Consider the following 23,402-nt stretch of genomic DNA (forward strand, 5'->3'; position numbering starts at 1 on the left):
AGAAGCGCCAATATGCAAACGCCTGGAATATGCACTCGGGGTTTCTTTGCTCTGTCTGCATGTCGTTCTGGAGGTGGAAACCTTGGCTTTTCCATCTCAGTAGCCTGAGCCCAGCACATGGCCTTTGGGTTCACAAAATATGTTGAATCAGGAAAGAAAAGGCGGGGGCGGGGGGAGAAAAAACCAAAAACAAAGCAAAAGACCAAGGAGGGAGATTTCTTTCTTCCTTCCACAAAAGAATTCGATGTGAGGTCCCCGTAAATAGTGTGCCTCTTGGGGGCACCTGGATGGCTGCTGAGAGACCATTAATTACCTGACACCGGGCACAAGTCAGAAAAGAAACGACAAAATGAGTTTCTACTGCAGTGAGAGGTTCCTGCTTCCTTTCTCACATGGGTCTCAAATCTCCGCTGATCCAGCAACGCGAGCAAGGTTTTGTTTGGTTTCTTTGGTTTCCTTAGCTGACGCTGATGATATTTTATCATCCACTGTGACAGTAACATAATTGATTCCAATACACAATAGGAGAGTGCAGCTCACCTGACAAAACTTCATTCTTTCTTGTATTTATCCATTCGTTTGATAAATGTCTTTTAAGTGCCTACCATGTGCTAGACTTTGGCGAGGGATCCATTGTGACTTACAATGTGCAACATGTAGTGTAAGTGTGGAGGTTCTAAGTAGGAAATACTGAAACTGGAGTGATAGCTTGACACTTCCCCTTTGCATTCAAAGGAAAATTCCTTTATCTGTCTGGTTACCTCAGCTTTATCCTAGGTGAGGTAAGGGTGATGTTCCCACTTGAAGCCTCCACATGAGGGAAAGATGAGAAAAAACTCTGTGCCGGGCACATAGTAGGCACTAAATAAAGAAACTTTTAAGTTTTTTCACCACTACTGATTCATAAATTAGGGTTCCATTAACCAATTAAGAAACATGCTTACTATTTTGGGGGCACCTGGGTGATTCAGTCAATTAAGCATCTGACTCTTGATTTTGGCTCAGGCATGATAGTATAGTTCGTGAATTCAAGCCCCACATCAGGCTCTGTGCTGACAGCACTGAGCCTGCTTGGGATTCTCTTTCCCTCTCTCTCTCTGCCCCTTCCCTGCTTGCTCTGTCTCTCAACATAAATAAATAAACTTAAAAAAAAAAACATACTATTTTTATTATAAATGACTTAAGTATCAAAATTTCAGAGGTAAGACATATTTATTCCTCTTTTTCAACAAATGTAAAAAACACTAAAAGGAGCAAAACAAAGAGAGAGAGGAAGTTCCATTATATATATAATATAATTATACAGAAACCGGACTGAGGTACAGTGCAGCCTTGACTTCTCCCACTGCACCTGTTCTAGGTTCCTATGTGGGCCAGATCTCCGGATGCTGGCCCCTCCCAGGGAGCACACCTGGGGGTTCTTGGGATGCTCAGTGATCCTCTACTTCCCTTAATGCAATGCAGGCAATGCATTCTTCACCTAACCTTCCTTAGGGCCTGCTTGGGATGAACTATTTATGGTGGGACAGATCTTTTGGGTGGACAGAACTATTTATGGTGGGACAGATCTTTTGGGTGGAGAATGTTCAGAGCCCCAAGCCCAGCTAATTTCTGCAGGGATCATTCTGGCCCAGGGGAACTACTCCATAAATTAGTCTGTCAAATACTGACAACTCAGTGCACTGCCATGGGAGCCTTCCAATGTGCTCTGACATCGGGACAGGCCCAGCTAGCTTCATTCTTTTAGAAGTTTCTAGTCTAGAAGCCAATGCCTGCTTCTGACACTTTAGTCTCTGTCCTCCAAACACCGAGAGGCACACGGATCCCTGCTGCTGGCTTCTCCCTAGAAAGTCTCACTACTAACATTTTCTATCTCCTTTTATGAATAGGCTGGAAGTTGGGGGAGGGGCTAAGAGTCACAGAACCACTGCGGGACTATCGCCTTTCCAGGTTAAACAAAGATGCTCCAGCAACTTCCTTTAAAATGCATGTTTTTCCTTTAATTTTTAGGCACAATTGAAAAGTAAAAGCCTTAATAAATTCATCTGGGATCTCTAACTTCAGGTAATTAGTCATGTGTGGCCTTTAGATATGATTTCACAAGTTATGAATGCTGTGTTTTATGGGTGTTCATTTTCTTTGAAACCAAGTGTTTTTTCTCTGCTGAAAAAAAAAAGGCAGTAAATGGCACTGGATGATGATATTATTAGGTGTATTTTCACTTTTAAGAGTGTAGTACTTTACTCTTCTATACTTGAAATGCTGTCTTCTGGGGGCGCCTGGGTGGCGCAGTCAGTTAAGCGTCCGACTTCAGCCAGGTCACGATCTCGCGGTCCGTGAGTTCGAGCCCCGCGTCAGGCTCTGGGCTGATGGCTCAGAGCCTGGAGCCTGTTTCTGATTCTGTATCTCCCTCTCTCTCTCTGCCCCTCCCCCGTTCATGCTCTGTCTCTCTCTGTCCCAAAAATAAAATAAAAACGTTGAAAAAATTAAAAAAAAAAAAAGAAATGCTGTCTTCTGTAATAACGATTACCTTCTATTATGCAATTCTGGCCTTTCTCATCCTATAACTCAAATTAAATTATATATGTTCTATACTAGAAGAAAACCCAACCTCTCCACAAGTCCATGCAGAAGAGCAAATTCTCCTTGCCAGAGCATTAAAAATCTTATCTGTATGTGACTTCTATGATTTAAACTTGTGTGATGTATAGCAACACAGAACAAATAAAATGGATTCTGGCCCACCTTATATCTGACCCAAGCCTTCTAGCAAGACAATGACTGTCTCCCAAAAACCTAAGGAGGACTTCCTGCTCCTTTGGGGAATATCTTCTCACAATCAGTGCCAGCTAAAGACAACATACTCTCTCTTGTGTCATTTTACTTCAATTGCCGGAGCAGAACTCTGCCATAGAACTTGTCTGCTTGGTCTGAACAAGGACAACAGGCCCCCTGTAGGGCTCACTGTCTGGTTTGAAATGATTCTAGGCCAAACAATATAGAACAAAGACGAGTAACGAGTGTCTGCAGTTTGATTTGACTATGGGTCAGCTTACAATAGTTTTTCATTCTGTGCAATAAACACCTATGTGATTCCTACTGTGTGTGTGTGTGTGTGTGTGTGTGTGTGTGTGTGTGTTGTTGTTGTTGTTGTTGTTGTTGGGGTTTTTTTGTTGTTTTTGTTTTGTTTTGTTTTTTGCTACTCAGTGCTAATATGCCCTCAGCATCGTCCTAATGCAGGGCCCTGCTGAAGGGCAATAAAACTCAAAGATCCTTTGCCTTAAGAGTTTTCTGTCCAGGTCAGAGTCTGCTCAACCTTACTGGGCAGAGAGAAGCCCTATGAAATGCAAAGAAATGAACTGGAAAAGACAACTAGACAGATGTGCTATGATAATAGCAGGTGCGGCCACCAATGATCTAAAACCCCAGAAGAAAGCAAGCACAGTTATGTATCCAGTAGACATCGGAGCTGAGCAAAATCATATTTTTGTCAAGAAATATTCTATTACGGTTCAGCACCACAGGATAATCTCATTGCCTTATGACCTGGCTTTCTCATTTCTTCCTTCAAGGTATGCATTCACCATACCGAACCAGAGTGTCTGTAAAGAAATACAGGATGAATGAATGGAGGCAAAATGGGTGGGGGGATATAAACTATTCCACAATAGTTTTATTACGGTAGTCTTCCTGTATGATGTTAGATTTTATAAAGGTAAATCTTCAGCCCCCTGAGAAAATGGGGTATGGAACACATCATTTCAAAGAATGAATGAGACCTTGTGCTTTCATTTTCTGGATGCATCCATCAGAGGGGAAGAGAGGAACATTGCTATATGCACACACATGCCTCTCTAAACATTATGTTTCAACGAGACAGTGTTCTGCACTGGGGAAAGTAGAAGAACATGAAGCTAGCTAGACTCCTGTTCCAAACCTGAATCTTCCGCAATTTATGACCTCAGGCAAGTTCCTTCACCTCTCTGCGCCTTTGTTTGTTCGTCTGTAAGATGGAGGTGATACCCACTCTGCAGGGTTGGGCATGGTAAGAATCTGACACTCATGGAAGGCGGCCAGCACACGTGTTCCCAGTCTCCCTTCTTACTCAGTCCCCACCATCTCCCTTGCTGTTCTCTGCAACATGCACAATAATATATTTTGCTCTCAATAAACAACCATCGAACCAGGTCAACGCGACTCTAGGAAGCAAATCTCCTGGGAGGAGCTACCGGCATCCAGCGTCCCTGACCCCCGACGAAAGAGCCTAATTGAGGCTATTTCACATTTCATCTGAATAATATTGACTTCTTCTCAGGTGATTTCTACTCACCCTTTTAGATTTTATTATGAAGTGATAAACACTCAAGTCTCTGTCTGGCTGTTCTGGGAGGGACTTTCTCCAGTCGAGCAAATGTTCCCGCAAAGCCTCTGGCGCCCATCGGACCTGGCTCCTCCCCAAGAGCACACCTGCCCCTCTCGACTCCCTCTGGGTCGACTCCCTCAGTTCAACGAGGGGGGAGGGAGGGGGCGCGTGTGTTCCAGTCCCCATCACAAACACTGAAAGTGTCATTTTCTGGCTTGGAGACGTCATCGGAGCTAATGGGATCTGTCCCCCCAAGGACGCAGCAGGAGTGCCCTGCTGGCCCAGAGCAGGTGAGTCCAGTGAGGTCCTCCTGCCGGCAGGCGGCCACCTGGCTCTCCGCGGGGGCCACACAAGATGCACCCGGGGGGCTGGGCCAACAGCTGCTCCCGAGTGGCCACGTGGCTGGGAGCATCAGTCCCCGTGCTCAGGGGGCGGGGGCCTGCCACCCTGCCCCGGGCTTCCCCTGCCTTTAACCCTCATACATGCCCAGAGCGTGCACACGCACATGTGCCCACAGCATGCACACACATATACACAGGACACACACACTCATACACATGCACATAGACACATACTTACATGCCCACAGTGCACACAAACACACACACACACTCACGTGCCTACAGCATGCACACATGCACACACACAGGACACACACACTCATACACACGCATGTAGAGATATACACTCATGTGCCCACGGCATGCACACATGCATGCACACAGGACGCACACTCAGACACATGCACATAGACACACGCACTCATGTGCCCACAGTGCACACACACGTACACACACTCACGTGCCTACAGCGTGCACACATGCACACACACGCAGGACACACACACTCATACACACGCACGTAGACACACACACTGTGCCCACAGTGTGCACAAGCCTGGTGGTGACTGTTTCCAGAAACTTCTTTACTACACACTGGCAGGAATCACACTCAGAGCGCTTGGAGGTCTGCTTCTGTGTGGCTGGGCCTGGGAAGCAGCCGCCACACCTGCCCCATCTCTGTTTGTGTCAGGGCTGACCTCAGAGGGTGTCACGGCAGGTAAAACACTTCTGGGGGGAAACAAAGAGTGTGAGTGGGGTTCAGACAGGCTCTGGATGCCCTGAAGAGTGGAGAGGAGGGAAGGGCTGGGACTGTCTCCTGAACAAAGACCCGCAGAGCAGGCTCAGCCCCGAACGGTGTGTACTGTGAGGAGAGAGACTGTGTCGTGTGCAGCGGGAAGAGCAGCCATCCTCAGGATGCCAGGACATTGGCTGCGCTCCAGGAGGCGACCCCGGGGAAGAGGGCACCCTGCACCAGGCTGCGTCTGCAGGCAGGTGTGTGTCCTAACCAGGCGGAGGTTACTGCCCAAGTGAGCGGTGGCCCAAAGGGAGCGAAGGGTCTTGCTCAGAGTGGTGCCCTGGCAAAAGCAGCCTCTCGGGTAGAGCCACGCCGAGGCAAGGGGGAGAGAGGAAGCCGCACGCAGCAGACCCCTGGCCGGGGCCTGGCCACAGGAGCCTGCAGAAGCCAGCCGGCTGCGGACCACAATGTGCCACGCTGCTCGCTGACCGAAGGAAGACACTTCCCCTTTTGTCTTATTAGCCCCCGCTCCCCCATGAGCTGCTGAACGTGCAGGGTGGTGGCGGGCAGGGAGAGAGGAGGTGTGTGCAGACCCAGGATGAAAATCAGACCCACCTGGCCCGGGGGCCACACGACCCGAATTCAGCCTGGCCGCCTCTGTCCCCTTACAGGGCAGACCACGTACAGGACACCTTCAGCTGTGATTGGGGTCAGAGATTCTGTCGGATATTCATTCGCAGCCTGTAGCCGACAACAGTCAGAGCATTTCACGCAGAAGGAAAGGCTCGAATGACACTCACCTGAGTTGGGTTTCACAAAATCTCTCAGGGATGCCATTAAAGCAAACATAAATACCGTTCCTTAGTCCGGAAAAGACCAAAACAGATTATATCCCACTCCATAGGCTCCCCTCACTAGTGTAAGAACACAGTCCTTCTCATCCGCAAGCCACAGATTCACGCCTTTTAAAATATTTTCAGTTTGGGGCACCTGGGTGGCTCAGTCGGTTAAGCATCCAGCTCAGGTCATGATCTCGAGGTTTGGGGGTTCGAGCCCCGTGTCGGGCTCTGTGCTGACAACTTGGAGCCTGGAGCCTGCTTCGGATTCTGTGTCCCCCTCTCTCTCTGTGCCCCTCCCCTGCTTGCGCTCTGTCTCTCTCTTTCTGTCTCAAAACTAAATAAACATGAGAAAAAAATTTTTTTAATAATGACTTTTGGTTTAAAAAAAAGTCAGCCTCCTGACCTGAAAGATAAGTGCACACAGCGCACCTTGGACGTGAAAGAGGACGCGTGGCTTCAATTTCTGAGCCCATTTGAGGGAAAACCAAAACCGCTGAAGGACTTCAGAAAACAGACAAGGGTTGCCTCCTGCTTTGCTCTTCTACTCCACGCTGCAAGTGGGACAGACTGAAAGCGTCCCTACCTAATGTATTTCATACAATTTTCGCCGGAGGCCAACCGTGGCCAAATCCAGCCTGCCACCCAGCTTGTTAAACGAAGTTTTGCCGGAATGCAGCGGCACCCACAGCTTATAGACTGTCTGCGGCGGCTTTCAAGCCACCCCGGCAGAGCTGAGCGGTTGTGACAGACTCCAGATGGCCCGTGAAGCCCAAACGTGTTACGATCTGGACCCTCACAGAAAAGTTCACCCATACCTGCAATACGTCTTCAAGGTGTTCCGAGTCCTTCACGCACATTGTCCGCTATATGACAAGACAGTAAACTGCTTTGGAATGTTAAGCCCGGTGCCTGTCAGCCCAGGACACTCCAAGCAGGACGCCTGCCTCAGCGCGGAAGGGCAGATGGCCCCTCAGAAGAGACTTCTGGGGCGCTTGGGTGGCTCAGTCGGTGAAGCGTCTGACGCTTGATTTCAGCTGAGGTCATGATCTCCCAGTCGTTAGATCGAGGGCCGTGTCGGGCTCGGAGCTGGGTTTGGAGTATGTTTAAGATTCTCTTTCTGTCTCTGCCCTTAGCCACCCCCCCCCCCCGCCCCGCCTCTCAAAAATAAAGTAAATAAATAAATAAAAGAGACTTTCAGTTCCTGGTCATTCCAGTCATGCTATCGACCCCATAGGTATCACCGTGTTCTACTGTCCCCATCATGACACAATAATAATAATAATAATAATCTAAGTTCAGATTTAAGGCTCAGAAAAAAAAATGGTTACCACATCATTTATACGCATGTGATAAATCTGTGTGACCTAGTAGGATGTTGTATCCTCCTAGAGGTTCACAATGGCTGTTCTACTAGAACCCCTCTGCTTTTCAGGCATCTGAACTTAAGGAAACCAGCACTTATTAAGTTATGAGCCAAATGTCAATAAAGGAAAAGTCATAATATGTGCCTTATTCCATAGATCTAAAAAAAAAAAAAAGAACAATCTTCTTCACTGAGGGAAAAGTCGAGGCCCAGAGATTTGGTGACGGCCCCAGTTACGCAGAGGTTGATGGCAGAGCTGGGTCGTAGGGAGCCGGGTGTGGGGTCTGTGTTCCGGGCCCAGGGCCCTCAGCCCTGGTCAGACCTCATTCCTCAACTCATCATGGTCAAGGATTCCCGCCCCCCCCCCATCATCCCCGCAATGCCCCGGTGCTTCTTAGACACAAAGACAGAGTACTCGAAGGGCCTGAACATTAATCAAGCACCTCGTCCCAGCCTCCTCCTGACACGGAGCCGGGGACCCCTGCAGCTGACAGCTAGCACAGGCGGCTTGATGGAACAGCAGCGGGGGCCGCGGTCACAGTTGGCTCTGTCTGCCATGCAGACACCGCCCCGGTTCGATGAGAGTGATGATTTCTAAAAGAACCTTGCTTGAAGAGAAACAAAGGGCATCGAACAGCCTGCTTTCCCATCCCAATCTGTCGCAAAGACGGCACATTATAAAAACATTAGCACTCAACCACGGCTTGAGCAATCCCTGAATGGGCGGCAGGGAGGACGACGGTGATTTATCAGAGCCCGGACCGCGCCAGAGAAGAGCAATTCTCAGAAGTCCTCGAGCAGGCCAAGGTTTGCGAGCACAAGATTCGGAGCCTGGCGCCTCTCCAAACACACAAGTCCTCTCCACGTTGGGGCGAGTCACAGGCCTGGCTTGGGCACGGAGCATGGGCTCAAGATTACGCTTCCAAAGTGAGCAGATGGGTGCAACCCGTGTTCCATGCGCGCGAGAGATCACGCCCAGCTAGCACGAGCATTTTGACAGAGCACCAAATAACGCATTCATCAATCTGACATGGTATCTGACAGGGGCCGCCTGCTGGCCCCCCACCCCCCTCACAGCACGGCGAAACCTTCCAATTATTGAGGTCACAGATGTCAACGCCTTCGCGCACATATTCGAAAATGTCAAAATCGCCCTCAGCATCTCTTTATTTGGTTCCCTGAAATCAAACTTGAATCTCTCATCACACGTCCAAGGGCACAGTTGGAGACTGGATCTTCTTCGGGAAAATGGGTGGTGTTCAGTCTGACTTCGGGTGGCTTTTCGGTACAACACACGGTGTCCTTTCCCTGGCTTCCCTCTGGGGAGCAAGCTCCTGACACCAAAAAACAAAAGGGCGCTGAGGATTAGAAAACCCAGATTTATTTGTTGCTATTCCACTGGCTTTGGTTTGGGTTTTTCTCTCTTTCTGACTTGTGTTTTTGAGCTTAAAGCTGAAACAGCAGGTCCTGTTAGGCCCACCTTACAGACGTTCAAGGAGGATCAAAAGCGTTCTGCGAAACGTGAGACAATTTCTGCCGTGACAAATGGACTGAACTGTTAATGAATTAAACTAGGCTGCTGAGCCTTTGTGGCTGGATCCCACCCCCTGTTCTCTCCACCTCTCCCAAGAGGTGGGTCGGTGGGGGTGACCCACAGCTGGGCGTTAGGTGAGCGCCGGGTCAAGCCAGGAGCAGGTGACGCGGAGTGTGGTGAAACACCGAAGCACAGTGGAAGGATGGACCTGTAGGGAGGAGGGAGGAGAGGCAGAGCCAGGCTGTGGGAGGAAGCGTCAGGCTGAAGAGGCACGGCTGGAGCCGGAGGTGCTGTCAATACCCGTTACATCAACGACCCACGTCTTTACAGATCAGTAAGGTCACATGCCATTATTCATTTATTAATTAAAAGCTTCCCAGGCCCTGGAGATTCAACAGTTTAGAACCAGGAGCCCAGGGCTCAGCATGGACATCTGGCTCAGAAATCCCTTCCTGGGCCCCGTCCTCATCATGCCTGCTGCACATCCTCATGGTTCTGGATGCAATGCGATCACCACGGCTACCAACGTCCTTCACGAGGTCCGACCACGTCTCTTTCTCCCCCCGCCCCGTGCCAATAATGAAGGGAGAGACTTTACTCCTTTCTGCATCTATATTCTCAGAGTAGATGCTTAATAAGCGTTGGTTGACAGGAACTAGTTTTCCCCACTAGAAATATTGCCAGAGAGCAGGCGTTATAATCACTCGTTTAGCTCAGTTCCCACATCCAGCAGTGCAAATACCATATTGAGAGAAAGACAGAGACAGAGAGACAGAGGGAGAGAGACACAGGGGGAAGGAGGGAGAGACAGAGAGAGAGAGACAGAGGGAGGGGGGCAGGAGGAAGAGACAGAGAGAGAGAGGGAGAGAGAGTCAGAGAGAGAGACAGAGACAGAGAGGCAGAGAGTAGGGAGGAAGGGAGGTACAGAAAGAAAAGAGAGGGAAAGAGGGAGGCACAGAGGGAGGAAGAGAGAGAGAACGGGGGAGAAAGGGAGAGAGGGGGAGGCAGAGATGGAAAGGGAGGCAGAGAGAGAGGAAGAGAGGGAGAGAGGGGGAAGGGAGAGGGAGGCCGGGTGAGATGGAGAGAGTGAGACGGTGGGGTGGGGAGAAAGTATGTATTAGGGTTCTTTTGGGCCATGGGCATGACAGAAGTGGAAAGGCCTTATCCATCACATCAGCAAATTATACTAGATTTTATCATACTATTTGTCAAGAATTCTAAAATAGGGCATACATTGCGTGGTAACGATTACAACCATATTGATTTGAATCAGTAATTTGGAAAAAAATAATTCAATCCAGATTGCCACCGGAAGCATCACAGGTCCAAGCCCTAACCTTGAGTTCTCAGTCCGCATCATCCCGATACAATTCCAGGTTACAGAAGTACCCCCATCATACCTGATTGCCAATTGCCAAGTTGGACCTCCGCTATGTTCCCGCAGAAAACGTGGACCCTCAGCAGCCTGTAATCGCTGCAAGCCTTCCCAGTTTCCCCATTCCTGGTTTCCTGATGCGGATTTCAGCAGATTGGACACATGAGGTGCCGCTCTATTTAAAAGTGTATGCTGAACAGTTTGCTCAGTTGTTGAAGATGAAGAGCTCCGAACGGTGTGGTGTTGCCAGCATCTGTTCAGGTAAACGGTGGCGTTCCCGACCCTCCAGTGTGTGCCCTACTGGCAAGGACAATCTGACGCTCTTCCACCCACTTTTCCGCAAACAGTGAACAAAGGGCCGTGTGACATCTCTGAACGGCAGTTTCTCTACTTTCGATTCCTTCTTCATAACATCCTGAGCTGCCCACAGAAACCTATTGGTAACTATTTCTGCAAAGGGGAATGTCCTGTTCCTCAAAACAATGGCCCTTTGGAGGTAAATTATGCCTGAATGTGCATAATATCAATGCGATAACTTGGAAAATAGAACAAAATTTGGTGCATCAGCTGGTTATTCTGTCTTCCGGTTGCCAAATTATTCGTCCAACTGTTTTTTTTTTCCCCATTGAATTGACAGGTCTGAGTGGTGTTTCTGTTGGTGTCATTTCCATGTACCAGCGTAAGTTTGAGAAGAACGCTTCATCTCCAAGCCAGGCGGCCATCACCTAAACTCGCTGGAATGTTCTTCCCCTCTGCTCCACCTGATGAAATCCTCTACGTCTTGGTGGGTTTGCCCAATGGCTTCTTCTTCCAAAGGGGCCTTTCCCTTCCCACCAAATTACAGTTATGTAACTCCAAAGTCCGTTTGTGGCACCTCTGATACAGCCTTTGTTTATTCTGGCCACATAATAACAGATAACGATTCTGTGTGCATCCCTTGTCAATAGCAGAAACCATGTCTCATCTATTATTTAATGGATGTCAAGTAACTACTGATTCCGTAGAATTCTCCAATACTAAGGAAACATGATGAGTAAAAAATTATTTGGCTTATCTGTGTAAAGGAAGTTGCCCTTGGCCCTGTCCTACCGTCTGTAGTCCTTTCCTTTGGTTCGTGATTGCAGTCAGCACAACTCAGGTGCCAGGCCTCCATCCGTCTAGTGTCGCGGAATGTGAAGGGACGGAGGGACCAGCAGCACTGATTCTGCGCAGCCGTGATGGATGGCTGCCTGAAGACTGAGAGGTCTGGAGCTCCTACCCTGGAGTAAGCCGTTGAAGGCAATGTGAAGGTGGGTGTGGTGTTTCCAGACAGGGATCCCCCAACTTTGGTGATCGTGTAGCAGAGAAGGGGGAAGTACACAGGAAAGCTGTGATTAAGGGGGTCACAGGCAGCTGGCGAGAAACAACCCGTCGAAGGATATCGCAATATCTCCTGAAGCATTCTCCCTCTTTAAACCCGATTTCCTTCTTCCTAGCGCTTCCAGGGTAAGCAGCCCTTGTCATGGGAAGGCCAGCCTCGATTCAGCCACTACGCTGCTGTGTTACCTAAGTAACTCACTCTCCCACTTTGCCGTTTCATACTCCCTGTGAAGGGGATGGCCCAGCTGTCTCCTAAGGAAACGTTCAGATCTGCCAGCCTACGGAGTAACTTTCTCTAAGGGTGCGATCCAACATCCTGGATCTCGGTGATGTTCCCCCACTATCTCCTCCTTCTCCCCCTTTGTGACACTAGAGGAACTGAATTATTTTCAGTGGTATTGCTGATATTCCAGCAGAACCTTCTTCCCCCAGTGAAGAGGCAATCGCGGGATTCCTGTGGTCTCAATAAACCTCCGATGACCCCCTCCCTCTAGCCCATCGCGTTTAGCTCAAACTGCCTTGTGGGGTATGAGAAGTTGGCCACACTCTGCCCCTACCCATATACCTGGCCAACACCCCAAGACTATGATTTGTCTATGCATTTCCACGTTATCCCTCTCTGCCCCCAGAACATTCCCGCCTGCCTCTATTTGTTTTACAGAAACTCAGAGACTTAGAAGTTAGACTGAGGAGGGGTGCCTGGGTGGGTCAGTCTGTTAAGCGTCTGACTTCAGCTCAGGTCACGATCTCGCGGTTCGTGAGTTCGAGCCCCGCGTCGGGCTCTGTGCTGACAGTTCGGAGCCTGGAGCCTGCTTCGGATTCTGTGTCTCCCTCCCTCTCTTCCCCCTCCCCGCTCATGCTCTATCTCTCTCTCTGTCAAAAATAAATAAACATTAAAAAAAATAAAAAAAGACGAAGTTAGACTGAGGAGCTGAAGGCGGGGACTATATGCCAAAAGTGCTGGGGATGGGGAAAGAGGGATAGAGTCAAGCCATTCTGCAGCTGTAAAAGCGCTTAGAAAGTTGATAATTAAGTTACCCAGGTGAAGGACAAGAGGCACAGGAGTTTAAGGTGGCAACACCATTTCTAGCTGGGAAGCCTGGGCGAACAGTGTTGCCAAAGGGAGCCAAGAAATCCAGGAGAAGATCTAGATAATTTAATGGCCATCCTTCTTTCTCTGATACCCTATGGCTGTATCTAGTTGGATACAGAACTCCTGTCTCGCTAAAAAGAAAAGAAGCAAGAGAAGAAATGATGGAACTGTCTACTTCCTCTGCCTTTGCTACATAGTTTCTTTTAGTATGAAACACAGAGGCTTTGTATTCTGGCTTTTAGAACTGGGTGCAACACCCATCTGTTCAGTCAATCATGAAGCAGATGGAAGTAGGAGCTTAAGGAAGTGTATGACCACAATCTTGGATAATAATAAATATTTAAATATGTATTTGTTCTTTGTAATGGATTTAGAAGCTGAGTAATGAACACACTTAAAAAAATCAATAACAACAACAATAATGAGATGCCTTCCTAATCACGGATTACATATGCATTTGGGTTTATCCCAAACGCCTAACTTGGGGCAGGAAGACAGGTGCAAAACCCCCCTTGAGCTGTGAGAGGGCGCAGTGGGGACTTGGTGCCCAGTCTCCCCTTTGACCTAGAACATGGTGGTCCATTCTGCAAGCCAGAGGGGGTCTTAGAGAACAGAACGCCCTGCCCAAGCCTCTCCCACTGCAGAAAGAAAACTGACATCCAGACAGAAAGGACAAAGCACCCTCCTAGGGAGAGCCCACGCCTGACCCCAAACTTCTGGTCCCCCATGCTTGGCCCTCCCAAGGGGAGCCCGAAGAAAATGGAAACACCTGGAGAGGATGCTTCAAAGGAAATGCACCAGGGGAAGGCAGGCGACGCGCGAAGCATACAAAGTACCACATGGGCAATTTTAGTAATGATTGTAGGTGCTGAGGGATTTAGGAGTCAGGAATTGGGAATACTGCAGGAGGTTCAGGTCCCGCTGTGAAATACAAAAACAGTGCTGCTTTTGTCTTATTCAACTGCATCAGGGAGGCTTTTTGGCGCCTCCCTCTATTTTGTGGAGGGAGACCAGCTGTAAAACCCACCTCTGCAAACTAGCTGGATGATTGTGTCAAGCACAGTCTCATCTAAGGTCCGGTACACCCAGTGTTCCCCCCAAACGAGCAGTCCCTAATTACACACTCCACGTCGTTGCCACCCTGCGGGCTCTGGATGAACCACAGGAACCAGGAAAGTGGAAGAGTGCCCTGTTTCTTCGTGGAGGGCTAGAGAGTAGGGTACGGGACTCCCTACTTCCGCTGGTGGAGGAGGAAAATGCGTGTGCATCCCACTTTTTCTTCCAGGATAAAATTTACACGTGTAAAAAAACTCCAACACTACAAGCGCATGAAAAATAAGGCCTCTGACCCTGACCCTCACTCCTTAGCTCTCCCACAAGGCAACCTGTAACAGGTGTCTATACACAAATGCTTCCTCTTCTCACATTGTGACTGCGGTTCACAGGGCATCAGATACTAACACGAGGGTAAAGGAATACATTGGCACAGTCCTACCATAGACTGTATCAGATAACTCGCTTTCAACACCAGGTTAATCTTTTTAAAGTCTGTTAATTTTTATTTTTATTTTTGTAATATTTATTTTGAGAAAGAAAGAGAAAGGTAGGGGAGGGACAGAGATAGAGGGAGAGAGAGAGAATCCCAAGGAGGCTCCGCGCTGTCAGCGCAAAGCCCAACACGGGGCTTGAACTCACGAGCCTCAACATCACGACCTGATCGGAAATCGAGAGTCAGATGCTTAACCAACTGAGCCACCTAGGTGCCCCTAAAGTTTGTAATTTTTAAAGAATTCAGGGGCACCTGGATGGCTCAGTCGGTTAGGCGACCGACTTCAGCTCAGGTCATGATCTCGTGATCCCTGAGTTCGAGCCCCGCGTTGGGCTCTGTGCTGGTAGCTCAGAGCCTGGAGCCTGCTTCGGATTCTGTGTCTCCTTCTCTCTCTGCCCCTCCCCCACTCACGCTCTGTCTCTCTCTCTCTCCCTCTCTCAAAAATAAATAAACATTAAAAAACTTAACAAAAAGAATAAATTGTGGTTCTTCGTTCCTCTATAGAATGCCTTGAACACCTTACCTTCTCCCAACTTTGGCCCCTCGTGTTTGAAACATCAAAGAGTTACAATTGACAACCACTTAATCCAACGGACCCCCAGCTCCCTGCACAGCATAACATTTCTGGCGAGTGACCAGCAATTTCAATCAGAGAGGATCGTTTTCTTTAAATAAAGTGAAGCATACCTTGGGATCACAGGTTATCACTGCAATGAAAAGTGGGTCCTCCCCAAAAGCCAGCCTGATTCAAGAAATGTATATTTCTTGGTCGGTGTAAGTGCACAGGTTGAAGATTATCAAGGCGTTCTGTCAGGTGGCTGGAGAGAGAGAAAGAAAAAAAATCAGTTGTCCTATCTCAGTAGTGTCTACAAATTTGAAAGTTTTCGAAATACCAATACCATTATTGAGGTATCAATGCTGAAAATACGGATTTCAGGGCAAGCCTTTGGCAAGTAAACCTCGCTGAGCATCCCCCGAGAGGAGGGGTAGCATATACCTTTGTCTTTCCCCATTGGAGACAGAGAAGGGGCAGGGAGAAAGAGTGTGTGCAGACACAGGGGAGGCTGCAGGACATTCCTCAAAGACGCCACATGGTGCGAGGGCCCCTCCTGGACATTTGCGGCCTCCGTATGTCACTGCCACGGGGGCCCTGTGGCTACAGTGAGGCCAGGTGTCAGGTGTGGCTGGATAGTGGGTACTTCCTGTGCACACACCTAGACAAAGCCCTGATTTCTGTCTGTGGAGCAGGGAGAGTTGAGGACATGTGTGGTCTGCAGAGATAAAACCACAAGCACCTTATGCCTGAGATCCAGCAAAACGAGACTAAATCTCAGGAAAGCAAGACCCCCTGTTCCCCTCCTGGTTCAAGACACTGCAGCAGAGAGCAGAAGTGCTCCACCTGTGTCTCCTTACAAGTTCTTCAAGGTCCCTCCGTGCCCGTCTTCCCTGGAGTGTTGCACCTTGCCCTACCTGTGACTCTCACACCCAAACACGGAGAATTCTTTTTTTTATTTTTTTTCATGTTTATTTATTTTTGAGACAGAGAGACAGAGCATGAGTGGGGGAGGGGCAGAGAGAGAGGGAGACACTGAACCTGAAGCAGGCTCCAGGCTCCAAGCCGTCAGCACAGAGCCCGACGCGGGGCTTGAACCCACAAACGGGGAGATCATGACCTGAGCTGAAGTCGGACGCTCAATCGACTGAGCCACCCGGGCGTTCCTCAAACACGGAGAATTCTGATCATGGGAGCCAGTGAGCATAGGTAGCTCTGGAGTGTGGAAGGAGGAAGCCTATGGCCTGCTCAGGAAAGCAACGACCACCCTGACTTTGTCCACTGCAGATACAGAGACAGAGGTAGAGAGAGAGAGAGAGGGAGAGGGAGAGGGAGAGGCAGAGATAGAGACAGAAATAATAGAGATACAGTTACATAGAAAACGATTCATTATAGGAACCGGCTCACATGGTTACGGAGGTGGAGAAGTCCCATAGTCTGTCGTCTGAGCACCTGACGTCCAAGGACAGAGGAAGACAGATGTCCCAGCTCAAGCAGACAAAGTGAATCCCTCCTTCCTCCACCTTTTTGTTCTAGTCAGGCCTCCAGTGGATTGAATGATGCCTGCACACCTTGGTGAGGGTATTTTCCGATCTTCCTCACTCAGGCTGCTGGTTCAAGTGCCAACCTCTTCCAGAAACACCCTCACAGACACACCGAGAAGTAACGTTTTAGCAGCTATCTGGGCAACTCTTAGCCCCGTCATGTTGACACATAAAATTAACCATCATACACAAGTGGCTTGTTTCTCCCCTGTTAAACTCATGAACCAAGAACGGCGGCCTCAGAAAACTCCAGAAACTGGAGCTGTAAGCCAAGCTATGCTAATGTCCAGAAGAGGGACCCCCTCCCCCACACAGCACTTCCCTTTTCCCTCCCTGTAAATCAAGGCTCTTCTAGAAGATTTCTTGCACCTCATTCTGGTCCCCATGCAAGGACAAAACCTGTCTCCCTGAGGAAACTGATAGCAGAAAGAAGGCTGGTTAATGACCCTGATTTTATAATTCTGCTCACTGTCCTGCAGTTTCCTTATGATGATGATTTCTGAAACTCTTAACTCTAATACGGTACGAAGTCTACAAGAAGGTTCCTTTTTTTTCTGGCATATCCCTCAAACCTATTAAAAATAAAATTCTGATTTTTTCCATTATTTCTGTTTACCGTTTCTTCACCTGAACTTTGGGGGTTTCCCCAGACTACAGAAAAGTTAAGGATTTAAACCACGCTCTAGACCCAGATACATACTCAGAGCTGACCCAAGACCCAGTGGCTCGCACCCCCTTTTCCTTCTCCTTCGTCTCCCCCTACAAACACAGACCCATGAAGGCACCAGCTGTTGAACCACGTCGGTCCTGAGCACATGTGTGAACGTGGCCAAGGTTACAAGGGGCTGAGCGTTCCGGGCCACTTAGGGCATCTCGGTGGCCTCACAACACCCCAGGACCACCAGAACGACCCAGCTGTCTGGCCCTGCCTGCATTCAAAGAAATCCGTGAGAGTTCAGGGCTCGGGACAACTGGAGGCCAGAGAGCTTTGTCTTCCAACAACTCCTGGACTGAACTTTCCTTCATTCCTGCCCTGACGTTTCCCAAACAGGGAGCAGCCTTCCGGGACGTCCTGATGGGACTCTTCAGAGCAGGGCGTCTGTGAAAGCCTCTCTCTCTCCCTTTCACTCTCCTACCCGACCCTTTTCTTTTCTTGACATGAATTCGATTCAACTGCCACTTAAAAATAGGCCTGCTTGTCACATTCTCTTTGCCAGTTGGAGTGAATGTCACTGGGTGTCACAGAATCTGTGGCTGCAGCTTGTGGATTGATTGCAGGAGAAACTTGGTCCAAAGAGTAGGCCCCTCTTCTGACCTCACCCAGATTTATACCCACAGAGAGAGCGTTGATTTTTCTTGCCATTGTCTTCTTTCCCATTAATTTCTTCCCATAACTATTTAAAACCACCATCTGTTCTCTCCTTGGAAATTTAAGTAACTTCAGCAGAATTTTTTTGATTTTTACCCCCAGTTGTAGATAAGCCATATGTGGGGAGATTGGGTCAAATGCCAGGTATTTAAAATGAGGTAGGAGACATTACGCAAATGATCTGACAATCTCTTTGGGGCCATTCATCTGGTGCTGCCTGTATTCATCCAGCAGCATTTATTGAGTGCTGGCTGTTTGCTAGGCACTGTTCTAAGCTCTGGGGCCATAGGGATGCATGGCAGCTCCAGAGTCCCTGACCTCTGGGAGCGGAGGGCCGTGTAGAATATGAATGACCGGTTAGTCACTGCAGTGGGCTGAGATCTCTGTTGTGTGTCTACAATATGTCTCCTGATGTTCAGTCCACATTGATGACATTGTCCCCCAGTCTACCCGGAAAATCTCTACCTTGGAATTCGTTTGACGGCTTGGTCTGTGCTGGCTGACTAGGTTTAACTAACTCTTCCTTGGGGACTCCTTCATGCTCTTTTACTGAAATTTATGAACACGAAATGGTCTACTCGTCCACCAGATTATGAACCTGTTGAAGGCAAACATTTCATCTTACTCGGGGTGAAAACACCAGCAGAGTGCTCGCCCAGAGTAATTTCTTAATAATATTTGTTTAACGACTGAAGGATCCCCTCCCTTTCAAAATGTACTGAGCACCTGTGTTGTACCAGCCACCGTGTTAGGCAAGGGCATGTGTGCGTGTCCATGTGTGTGCCCACGCGTGTGTGCCCTTGTGTATGTGTCCACGTGTGTGTGTCCATGTGTGGGTGCTCGTGTGTGTGTCACCGCGTGTTCCTGCATGTGTGCTCACGTGTGTGTGCCCAGGCATGTGTCCCATGAGTGTGCCTGTGTGTGTGCGCCCATGTGTGTGTCCCCGTGTATGTGCCCATGTGTGTGCGCCCATGTGTGTCTCTTTACGTATGCCTCTGTTTACCCAGGTATGCTCGTGTGTGTGTGCCCATGTGTGTCCATGTGTGTGTGCCCATCTGTGGGTGCTTATGTGTGTCCCCATGTATGTGTCTATGTGTGTGTCCCCGCGTGTGCCTGTGTGTGTGCCCACGTGTGTGCGGCAGGGTAGAGGTGGTCACGGGGGCAGCCTTGTAAAGGGGAGCAAAACTCCGGATCTCATGGAACTCGCAACTTCGTAAAAGACACAAGTAATACCTATTACTCAAGCGTCTGTTTTTATCCCTTGCAGGAAATCTTAAGGGAGGGCTTGAGATAATTATAAATATAAAAAGAAATGTCTGTGTCTCATTTCAAGATTCATTTTTAGTATTCTGTTCTCAAATGCTTTATGTTGGATTGTTAATTTTGCCTCGGCCATGGAAATAATATCTGACACATGAACACGCCCTTCACTTGCTTCTCTTGTCCCATCTGTGGCTCTTGCTGTGAGGAGTTGGGGGGTTGCTTTTATTATTGTGCGTAGAATTTTCTCTGATGAAGTGCTCCTTGCATTTCTGGATTCCCCTACTCTGAGGTGTACCTCACGCACACACGACAAGCATTTCCCGTCATCGGCGGTGCCCTGAAGTTCACAGCCTCTTCTCTAAGTGGGGAAGCTGGAACAGGGCACCTCCAAGGGCCGTTCCATGACGAGCGTTCAAAATATCCACGTGAAAATCAACTCGGCCAACACCTTCTGAGCACCTACTTGGTGCACGCCACTGTGCCCGTTCGGGGGACGGCTTCCACGATAGACAGAAGAGGACCCCAAACCAGGTGTGGGAAACCAATGTTCTGTGAAAGACAAGGAGCCTTCTCAGAGAAACGGTCTTTGCCTTGGATGAACAGAAAAGATAACCCCCTTTTTGGACCTAAGAATTGGAACAGCTTGCACAATCGCCTTGAAGAGTAAGTCAGGAACGGCACAAACAGAAAATCACATCATCCGGAACCTAATACCTCTTTTCTTGAATAGGATTTCGCACCTCCGTTTTAAGGAGGACATCCCTGCCCCTGAGGGTTTTGGTGAGTTCCAAGGAAATTGAATACCCACTTGTCCCTTTCTTTGAGTCTTCCTATCCACCCAAGCTCTTCATCTTTTCTTCTTTCTGTTCCCCTTCTAGAATTTTCTCTTCTCACCCAGCAGCTCCTCTGCTGGTTGGAAGCCTGGATTAGAAGAAGATGCCATTCTCTGCCCTCACTGAGGATTCACAAGTGAAATGCCCAGAAGTGAGCGTTATCAGCAGTCTGGGTGCTGGTAAGCCCGAACAGCAGGCTAGGGCGACTTGTCTCCATGCCTACCCAAGCAGGAGCCCTTCGGCACACCATCCCCATCTGCAAGCCTTTGATAGCGCTGCTGCTCGGCCGGTCCTTTGTTTGAAGAGGCTGAACAGCATCATGCCCCATGCAACGATCCAAACAACCAGCTTCTTTGCCATTCACGGCGCATCAGAGCCAATTAAGCCTCTGTCATGGTGGGTCTCAGTGACACAAGTGAGTTATAAAGCAACCGCGTCTCAAGGAGCATCTTCTGGGCCAATGGCATCCCTGAACACCTTCTTCTATAACAACAGCCCACAATACCCGAGCTAAAACATCCACAGTGTAAACACAGGCAACAGAAGTGCAAAGGAAAATGCAGTTTTGGGTGTGTTTCAAAAACATACGCTTCTTGGAAAGCGGACATTATTATTTTCGTATTATAAGGAATATTGTAGCAGCAGAGTGGGTTGTATTATAAATATTGAGAACACCGGGCTTGATTCTGGGTGAGGAAGGCCCATGTTGAAGGTACCGACATTTGGGGAAGTGTGAGATGACAGAGAAGGCAGGAAATGCATGTAGCTAAGGACTCAGAGTGAAAGAGATCCCAGAATTGACGAGCCTCTTAATCCCAGAACGTGGGAGCCTAAAGGCTAGGTAGAGGATAAGCTTCCCATTGGCCCAAGTCGCCCAGGGCAGGTCCCCAATGAAAGTTGGCGAATAACCGGCTGGTTGAGGGATTTGAAATCTAGATATCCTTCACCGTTGAACGGGAAGAAGCAAAGAAAGAGAGTAACATAAGGCACTTTAACTACATTAATGCCTCCAAGGTTTCATCGAGACTGATCTCACAGGCAAGTAACTCAGAGGAAGAAAAAGAGGTTTCCTATTTCAATGTGTTCAGAGTCATAGATGATCTAGTGTAACACTGTTACCTACTTGGAAAGTAATAAAGAATTTAATACCTGGCTGACCAGGTTGGCAACTTGACATCCAAAATGAGTTCTCTGGCCCACCCTGAGGTAGTTTTTCTGAGGCCAATCCTGGGATGTCCTCAGCACTCCTTTTACCTTAGACACCCCCCCCCATAAATATATGCTTATAGTTAACCTTCATTTCTTTCTTCTTCATTCCTATTTAATCTCAGTAATATCAGCAAAACTGCTGATATTTAACTCCTTCCAGCAATTGATTCAAATACTCTGATTATACAATTGCCCGTTTTTTTTAAGTCTTCATTATTTTACTTATTTTTTATTTATTTTTTAATGTTTATTTATTTTTGAGACAGAGAGAGACAGAGCATGAATGGGGGAGGGGCAGAGAGAGGGAGACACAGAATCCGAAGCAGGCTCCAGGCTCCGAGCTGTCAACACAGAGCCCGACGCGGGGCTCGAACTCACGGGCCGTGAGATCACGACCTGAGCCGAAATCGGATGCTCAACTGACTGAGTCACCCAGGCGCCCCAAGTTGTTATTTCAGAGCAGTTTGGGGTTCACAGTGAAACTGAGAGGAAGATACACAGCTTACTCATACACTTGCTGTCCCCACATAGGTACCCATTAGCAACATCCCCGACTAGAGTGATACAGCTGTTAAAACTGATGAACCTACATTGACCCATCGTTATCACCCAAAGTCCAGAGTTTACAAGAGGATTCACTTTTGCTGTTGCAGTTTTTCTCAACTTTTTTTTTCTTTCCTTTTAACCCCTTATTTGCCTCGAGCTCCATTTCTGCAGACATCTCTAGACCACTGTTGCTTTGCTGGTGCCCAGCCTGTGGAGGCCTGGGCAGAAGACAGGGTTTCTCCCTCAGTTCACCTTGCAGACTGAGTGCAGGACAAGCCCAGGAGAGGACACGAGGTAGTTACCTTCCAGGGGAGCCCAGAATTGGAGATCAGTCATGCAATCAGACTGTGAACAGACATAGACACTGTATACTGTTGCTCACGGTGAACTGGACCTCAGAGTGCGATCACTTGGCACGGAAGTTAACTCTGATCTTGGAAGCATGTCTGCTTAGAAAAGGAGCCACATTCACCTTTGCAACCGGAAGCTTCAGGGCTGTGGGAGTCCAGGTCCTGACCTCTGAGTCCTGCTCTGATGCTGGGGAAAGTCATCAGTGTCTAGTTACAGAGTAGCTGGGAAGGCACACTCCAATGGAGCATTTTTAAATTGTATTTAATTGTAAGATACTCATTTAAAAACTGCGTTTCAGGGGCGCCTGGGTAGCTCGGTGGGGTAAGTGTCTGACTTCGACTCAGGTCATGATCTCGCAGTTCATGTGCTCAAGCCTTGTGTCGGGTTCTGTGCTGACAGCTCGGAGCCTGGAGCCTGCTTCGGATTCTGTGTCACCCTCTCTGCGTCCCCCCTGCCCACATCCTCTCTCAAAAGTAAAGAAATAAACATTAAAAAAATAATAAAATATGTTTCAAACCCAATTTATACATGTTTTTCTTAGTTCTACTTTAATTTTCTATAAAAACCTTACCCTCTGTTGTTGATCTCAAGATTCCAAAATTCATTTCAATATCTTGAGGCACCCTGAGGACCCCGCCTCTCCTGGTGGTGTTTACAAGCTAGCGCTTTCTCCCGCAAGGGGTGAGGTTAGCGTGTGTGATGGCTGAGAAGTTTAGAGGCTGAGAAGTGGGGATTTAGAGGCCGACTTGCTCCTCTGCATGCTGGTTGTCTGGTCTCAGACAAAGTTCCCTCTCTGAGGATAATGACAAAAATGGGGGCTGTTCTATTTTCGTGTCATTGTCTCTAGCACGTTTTGCTTTGGTCATGACATACACTTCCATACCCTTTCACAATCCTACACGACTTATGAACTCAAAGGCTGTATCTTCCATTCCAAAAATGCGCATTCCTTATGAACTGTTTGCCACATTGCCTCTCCGAGCTTTGCTCCTTGGGTTCAACCCACCAGTTATGTTGCTGCTAAATATTTGGGTGGTTTAATGTGCAATTTTCCTGCCCACTGAGGAGTACAGGAAGTGACAGCAACCGTAAACTCCCTTTATGCGCTCGGATACTGGCCATTGGTAAAGTTTGGGCTGGTGCGGTGTCATAAAGCAAACGGACTTGTCGCCATAAAACCAC

General features: G+C 48.5%; 1 protein-coding gene across 2 annotated transcripts in view; it reads right to left on the reverse strand.

Annotated features, from left to right (window-relative positions):
* The window catches only part of RNF144A (ring finger protein 144A), a 339,972-nt gene that overhangs the window by 33,191 nt on the left and 283,379 nt on the right, over positions 1–23,402 (reverse strand). For both annotated transcript variants that reach the window (XR_006596038.1, XR_006596037.1), the window contains exon 10: positions 15,240–15,370. The gene's annotated coding sequence lies outside the window, so the exon portion shown is untranslated. The remainder of the gene's footprint in view (positions 1–15,239; positions 15,371–23,402) is intronic.

Source organism: Felis catus, chromosome A3 (assembly GCF_018350175.1).
Source record: "Felis catus isolate Fca126 chromosome A3, F.catus_Fca126_mat1.0, whole genome shotgun sequence".
Lineage (NCBI taxonomy): Eukaryota > Metazoa > Chordata > Mammalia > Carnivora > Felidae > Felis > Felis catus.